Source organism: Nannobrachium achirus, assembly GCF_963921795.1.
Source record: "Nannobrachium achirus genome assembly, chromosome: 8".
Classification (NCBI taxonomy): domain Eukaryota; kingdom Metazoa; phylum Chordata; class Actinopteri; order Myctophiformes; family Myctophidae; genus Nannobrachium; species Nannobrachium achirus.
The window spans coordinates 68,706,173-68,714,027 of record NC_137817.1 but is presented as its reverse complement, the minus strand read 5'-3'; the positions used below and the strand labels follow the sequence as shown (position 1 = coordinate 68,714,027).

The window sequence follows — 7,855 nt, the reverse complement described above, 5'->3', positions numbered from 1 at the left end:
CCTTGATGACATCATTGAGGAGAGCGATCCACCTAACCTGGCATGGGGTGATGCTCAGATGTACAGAAATGCAATCAACTTTGTATTCCTTCTCTGCCTGGAAATCACCACACCGGTGTTCCTAAAAACTGCTGTGGCATCAGATGGTCTGCAGGAAGAAGGCTTGGACCACTCCACTGCCTACAAAATGATTGATGGTGTGCTTCACACTTTGAAAACCATGAGGTCTGAAGAGAAGTTCACAGAAATATTTGGACATGCAACAGAGAGGGCAAAGAGCCTCGACATTGCAATACCTGGTGTTGTGCCGGGTCAGGAGAGGACACGTAAAGTACCAATGCATCTTCAAAACAGCCCAACAGTGTCTCAAGTAGGTGCTCAGTTTGAAACAGTGGAGGCGTACTTCAGGTGTACTGTGTACTACACCTTTCTTGACACCATGATTGAGGAGATGAACATGCAGGAGATTCCAGCGGGATTTCTGTGTGAACAAGAACGACTCTCTGACCTTCTCCTGATTGCCATAGAAAAAGACAGAGTTCAACTATAGTGATAGCTGGGAGGGAATCCGTCAAAAAACATCAACATTGGGCACTTGGTGACAAGTTTTTTTTTATTTTTGGCATGGTGTTTATGGTTATAAGGTTTACAAAAAACATTGCAAACAAGTTGGGCTCGCCCCCCTAGTGGTCTGTTTGCGATGAATCAAATATTAGATAGGTCAGTATGAAACCCCAAATAATTGATGGAAGAGATTCGTCAATGGATTCTGGTACTATTGGGTATGCTAAATAACATACTAAAAATGTAGGACAAAAATAACCTCTGGAAAGGCATCATTTATGTGCACAATAAACAACTAGTATGCAAGAGCTCATGTGTGAATGACTCTATCACCTCCCTCTTGTTATTCAGTCATTAAGGTTGATAGGCCATTCAAGTCCCTATAGAAACCTAGAGGATTGTTCCAGAGTTTTTCAGAACAATAGAAACATATTAGTCTACTGGAAGCCCCCATATAGGTCCCATGTTAGACCTAGAAATGTTGAGTAGTGTAAACTTTTATGATTCAGATGTCATCTTTAGGCTTAGCAGATGGGATTAAGCTTGGTTGCCAAAAGTTGCACGTTGGACAATTTGAGTAATTAGCATAATAAGCTAATTAATTGCCATAAATTGCCATAAACTGGAAATTACTATAAGTCTGCTTCCATTTAACTTAGAAAGGTGATCTAAGAGTCTAAGTCTATGTTTTTGATGACCAAGAAGTAATTTATTACCATGGTTAAGTCATGCAACCTTTCCTCATTTGCATAATTTGCATTAATAATGTAAATATCCGGTAAAATCAGGAAATGGCTTTATTTCTTTGCTTTTACTTAGAGTCTAAGTCTGTGTTGATGTCCATAACTGAATCTTCTGCCATAATTAAATTATCCAACGTTTTCTCATTTGCATAATTTGCATAGAATATGTACTAATTAGGTAATAACCAGGAAAATATATATTTTAGCTTCTAGTAAATTCAGGAAAACACAATCATTAGCCATTAAATCCATGTCCAATGTCCATTCAAAATGTTATTATTATTATCAATTATTTTAAAAACAAATTCATAATGCATCATAATATACACATATATACAGGTGGCATACACTCTTGTGTTCCTTGTTTCTTAGTTGGAGTTAGTTTTGTGTAGTCGTGTTCCCTTTATTTTGAAGCAATGTTCTAGTGTTTCCTGTTGTCATTGTTGCTGTTAACTGTCTTGTCCCACCAGTGTGAATTGCAAATGTTGTGCACCTGTGTCCTGTTAGTCTCAGCCAATCATGTGTTAATTATCCATCCTTTTCACCTGTGTCTTGTCAGTCCTTGTGTCTACTTAAACCCCCCTGCCCTGTAATGTTGTTTCTGTCTTCAGTCAGTTGTGGTTGACTAAGTGTTGTGATTCACTCATACTATTAGAGAGTTGTAGGTGTTTGATTAAGACAAGAGTATCTCAGAGTTGGGATTCCTTGTTCAGTCATTCCCTGTGATCTGCCTGCCTTTTAGTGTTTTGACTTTTGCTTGTATCTGGATTTAGACTTGTGCTTGCCCCTTCTTTGTTTCATTGATAAATACTCAAACTGATCTGCCCCTGGCTGACCCTCATCCTGTAATTGGGTCATACACCCCTCTGATTCCCTTTGTTTACCATTTGTTATCAGAATATATAAAAAATAAATGTAATTTTAATATTGCATCAGTATGGCCAGCAGTGAGAACTGCTTCGTTTTCAAGGCTGCAGCCATCAACACAATCATCTCCCGAAGCAAAGAAAGGGGAGATGATCTTCACACAAACTTAACATCTCGTTTGGCTTCTGAGGGGGAGCATGTTTACATTCATGCGCACAAAAACTGTTATTGCAATTATACATCCACATAAAGACACACAGGGAGTGCTGGGTGGAAGAGGAAGGCAGAGTCAAATAATCCTGCTTGTAGGGTACTCAAATCACACATTAAACAATTTGTCTTTAAACAGGACTGTTTATTATGTGGAGAAGAGTGCACGTCTCAGGATCCAAAGCACCCTAAGCGTTGGAAAAAAGTGTCTCAGTGCAAAACAGTTGATAGGGGAAAAGGGATTAGAACATTCAAGCAAGTACTGGAAGACATATGTGATGAGCGGCAGGATGCCTGGTCGGCTGAGGTGTTACTAAGATTAGCCAGTGTACCAGGCGATTTGCATGCCAGTGATGCTCAGTATCATAAAGGATGTTATGACAAATTTCAGAAAATTTCACAAAGCTCAGAGTCATGTAAGCCAGCAATAGAACAGTCTCTAAGATTTATAGTTGAGAAAATGAAGGGAAACATGGATGAGACCTGGACTGTTACTGAGTTGTATGAAATGTACAGCACAAACACAGGTATACTGACCCTGAAGCAAATGTTTACAAATTTGTGTGAATATTTTGGTGAAGAAATGGTAGTTCTGAATGTGGAGGGTTGTGACACTGTGGTGGGTTTCAGGAAGTACATAGCTAAAACATTGAAAATGGTCAAAAGGTCAAAAATAGATAATGAAGATGAAATTGAGAAGCTAATCAGGATGATCAAATCAGAAGTGGCCAGCATACCAAAGCCAAGAGATTATGATCTGAGTGATTTCTGCTTCACAAAGATTGTAGAGGACACAAGTGCTACCTTACTGCGCTTTGTGTCTAATCTCGTTTCTGGGGGCATTACTACTAAGGCTGCACTCACTCTGGCACAATGCATTCAGCAGCATGTCAGTGGCACATACAAAGCTCCACCACAAGCATGGTAGCTATGAGCTGATAAAGACCCTCAATGATCATGGCCTTGTAACAAACTATTATGAAGTTCTACGCTTCCGTAAATCTTCAGCTCATTTTGTTTCAAAAAACACAGCCGATTATGAGAAAAAGCTTGGTCTGACTTCTGAGCTGGGTCCCATATTCAGCTGGGCAGACAACTACGATCTCTACATCTCAAGTCCGAATGGGACCAAGAGCACCCATGCCATGGTATCTGAGTTTACACAACATCCATAGAGAAAAAAGCTGACAAACAGCCTCAAAAAACATGCACATCCAAAGCCATATAGGCTGGGTGCTGGACTAAAAGTAATCAATAATACAAAAGAAAAGAGTCCGCACACCAAATTTGCAGTTCCCAATATAGAGCTTTACTGTGGTAACGTTTCGAGCTGTATGCTCTTCCTCAGACCTTCACAGACAAGTCTTACAAACAGTTTTATAAGTGCAGAACACCCACACCTGTGACCCATCAGCCAATTAGTCCCATCAGTGTCATTGACCAATGACACATCCATAGTACATGTATGTTAGTGTATTTGTACATCATACACAAATCGTATATATAAAACAAAAAATACAAAATATCCTGTTCACCCAAGATTCAACAATACATATATACAAAAGGACTCAGGCCAAAAGCCATCATACTGCTACCTAAAGAGGCGCCTCTTGTCTACAGTACAAGTAAATAAATCAAGGGACAAAAACCTTTACATAAAAATATATATCCAACAACAACCAGGAGAGACCACTTGTTTTGGGAGACAACCACCCAAACAGGACCCCACATAGGAGAAAATACACAGGTAAGTGGTGGAGATACATATAGGGATATACCCCAGTTTAAATGCACCCCCTATCCATTGAAACAGGTATGACAACACTGAGACCCACCAGGCTGTTATCATAGAAAGGGTTTTATGTCATAGTCCTCATTCAGACCCTTTGGAGCTAAAGTTTGTAGAGTATATATCCAAAAAAGTTCACGTTTTAGAAGCATATTGTTAATGTCTCCCCCTCTACGTGGAATCTTTACCAGCTCAATACCCGTGTATCTGAGCATAGATACATTGTGAACCCACTTTACTGAAGTGTGTGGCCACAGGGCTAGTGATAACATTATTGCGTATAGTACTGCGGTGTTCAGCAATACGTGTTTTTAATGGTCTTGTTGTCTTCCCAATATATGAGAGACCACAAGGGCATTTTAGCATGTAAATCACATTAGCTGTAGAGCATGTGATAATACCTCTTATGTTATACTTTTTCCCCGTATGTGGGTGGTTAAACGAGTTAGATTTGTGTGTAAAATTACACTGTTGGCATCTGCCACAAGGGTAGTTGCCTGATGGAATCTCACTAAGGAAATGAGAGGGAGCTGGGGGGGGCAAATCTGCCCTTACCAGCATGTTACGCAAATTTGGTGGCCTCTTGTGTACCACTCGGGGGGGATTTGGTAAACACTTTTTAAGGGCTGGGTCTGTGTCAATGATATACCAATGTTCTTTAATGGCTCTCTCTATGTCTTTGGATACTGGTGAATATTCCAGTGCACAGAGTACTCTGTGTTCAGTTTGTTTGGGTCTCTTGTTTGTCAAACATTCAGACTGTGTGATACCAGAAAAACGTGTTACTGCGTTCTTGATCCAGGATTCCTTGTACCCTCGCTTCTGGAACCGATCCTCCATTTCCTTTGCTTGAGTATTGTAGTATTCATTCGAGCTGCAGATCCGTCTAATCCGGTTGAATTGAGAGATGGGAAGGTTCCTTTTGAGAGAGAGGGGATGGTATGAGTCACCATGCAGTAGGGAATTCCTGTCAGTAGGTTTTCTGTATAGGTTCGTTTTTAGGCCTTTGTTTTCTTTAATAATTAGGATGTCTAGGAAGTTCATTTCCTTACCGCTTGCCTCCATTGTAAATTGTAAATGTCTATTATGGGAATTCATAAATTTATGGAACTCATTTAGTGAGGCCTCTGAGCCTGACCAGATGAAAAAAATGTCATCCAGGTAGCGCTTCCAATTAGCAATGCATCCCATGAATGGATTTACCTCGTTGTTGAAGATGACATCTTGTTCGAAGAATCCCACATATAGGGAGGCAAAACTGGGGGACATCCTAGATCCCATGGCCACTCCAGAGGTCTGTAGGTAGAAAGTGTTGCCATACAAGAAGAAATTTGATTTGAGAATTTCCTTGGTTAGTCCTAGTAGACAATCTGTGCTAGGGTTGCAATCAGATCTCTGATCTAAGAACATTTTAGCAGCCTGTAGGCCTCCCTCAAAGGGGACATTAGTGTACAGAGACTCGATGTCCATAGTCACCAACAGGTCGGTTTCCTGAATTTGTGGGATTTCTTTTATCATTTTAATGAATTCCATCGAGTCTCGAGTGTACGAGGGTAGCTTGGTGACTAATGGCTGCAGAAAATAGTCTACAAATGCTGACATATTTTCTGTTAGTGAACCAATAGCTGAGATAATCGGTCTGCCCGGAGGTATGTCCGTGAATTTTTTATGTATTTTTGGGAGAGTGTAGAAGACTGGAGTAATGGGAAAATCCACCCTCATGAAAGCATGTTCAGGTTTGGTGATAATCCCTTGCTCCAAAAGGCTATTAAGCCCATTGTGGATCCGTTGTTTGGTCTCAACAATGGGGTTATTCTCCAATTTTTTATAGAATTTTTCATTAGCCAGTTGTCTCAAGATCTCCCTGTCATAAGCATCTTTGTTTAAAACCACTATCGCCCCTCCCTTGTCTGCACTCTGGATGACTAGAGTCTTATCCTCTTTCAGAGAAGTTAATTCATCACGTTGCTCTTTTGACAGATTATCACAAAGTTTGTAGGTTTTCCTCTTATTAAAAATAATAGAGACGTCTCTTTCCACCAAACGGCAGTAGGTCTCCAAAGAGGAGTTTCTGTATTTAGGTGGAATGAACGTGGATTTACCTCTGAATGGGGTAGGTGCTCTTATGGGTGTGGGGGATGCGGTGTTATCCACAGATATGCTGGCGTCGTCACTGGTTGATGCGTTTTCGGTCTCCACAGTCACTGTCTCCTGCGGTTCAGTGGAATGAGACACACTGTTAGCTGTGGCCGTACGGCATCCAAAGAATTCTTTCAATCTCAAACTCCGGAAGAATTTTTTCATGTCAATAGAAGTAGTGAATTCATTGCAATGTGTTGTGGGCACAAAAGAAAGGCCTTTACTGAGTGCTGAGATGCATATATTGGAGAGGGGCTTACTAGATAGATTGATGACGTTCAGCGCGTCTTCCCTCTGCCTCTGCCCGTCCTGGGTCCGCTCCTCGGTGGTAGTCTTGCGGCGTTTACCGCGTCTGCATTTCTTCTTTCGTGGAACCCATGGTCCGTTCCTAAAAAAACGCTGCCGTCAGAGTTCTGGCTGTTAGAGTCGGAGTCCCGTGTTGCAGAATTGCGTGTTGACATTCCGTGTTTGGGCCACTGCTTCTGGCGTCTTCTTCGTATGTTTGTGCTTGTAGGTGGCACATCCGGTTCCGTAGCTGGTAGGCGCCAACCGTAGACAGCGCCCCTCTGGTAGTCCGCCGAATCTCTCTCAAATTTCTTTCTCTTGTAGGCTATAATTTCAACCTCCAGTTGTCTTTTGCGGTTGTCGCATTCTTCCAAAATTTGGGTCAATCTATCCTTGTTGTTAATGCTATCTGCAAGAGCTCGTTTTTGTGTCACAATCTCCTCTCTTACTATGGCCAATTGTGATGACACCTCCTTAATAGTGAGTGCCATCAAATCAAATGAGCATTTATTTAAAATTTCACACCAACGGTCACAGAAGGTATCATTATCTTTACCCCACATTGGGATTTTGTTGACCCTTAGACCAATTGGTATCTTTTTCCCCCTCAGATAGTCACTTAGAGTTACCGCATGGAGAAATAGTCGTGTTTCCTTCTCCTGGAGTTTCTTAAGAGTAGCGGTTGAGACCCCTCCTGTGGGATCAGTGGTGTTATCATTGAAGAGGGAGTCTGTTAGCATGATGCGGGAATAGTCTTCCTCTGTGAATTCAAAAGTTGCCATGGTGGAGCAGGAGATTGGTTGAGCTTCAGTTCACAGATTAAATAATTAAAAGGTTTTAAAAATGGTCGTCCTCAATCTTACGGGAATTTAGGAGTGCTATGTCTAAAAAACATTACATAGAGAAAAAAGCTGACAAACAGCCTCAAAAAACATGCACATCCAAAGCCATATAGGCTGGGTGCTGGACTAAAAGTAATCAATAATACAAAAGAAAAGAGTCCGCACACCAAATTTGCAGTTCCCAATATAGAGCTTTACTGTGGTAACGTTTCGAGCTGTATGCTCTTCCTCAGACCTTCACAGACAAGTCTTACAAACAGTTTTATAAGTGCAGAACACCCACACCTGTGACCCATCAGCCAATTAGTCCCATCAGTGTCATTGACCAATGACACATCCATAGTACATGTATGTTAGTGTATTTGTACATCATACACAAATCGTATATATAAAACAAAAAATACAAAATATCCTGT

General features: G+C 41.0%; 1 long non-coding RNA gene across 2 annotated transcripts; it reads right to left on the bottom strand.

Moving 5' to 3' along the window:
• Nucleotides 1–4,451: 4,451 nt before the first annotated feature.
• Nucleotides 4,452–6,781, bottom strand: LOC308289872. Of its 2 annotated transcripts, none has more exons than XR_013962272.1 (4): nucleotides 6,573–6,781; nucleotides 6,276–6,384; nucleotides 5,377–5,469; nucleotides 4,452–5,092 (listed from the first exon to the last, which is right to left on the bottom strand). It is a non-coding gene; the product is annotated as an uncharacterized lncRNA (long non-coding RNA). The 2 variants fall into 2 exon arrangements; XR_013962273.1 differs by having other exon boundaries at nucleotides 6,276–6,366.
• Between the last annotated feature and the right edge of the window lie 1,074 nt (nucleotides 6,782–7,855).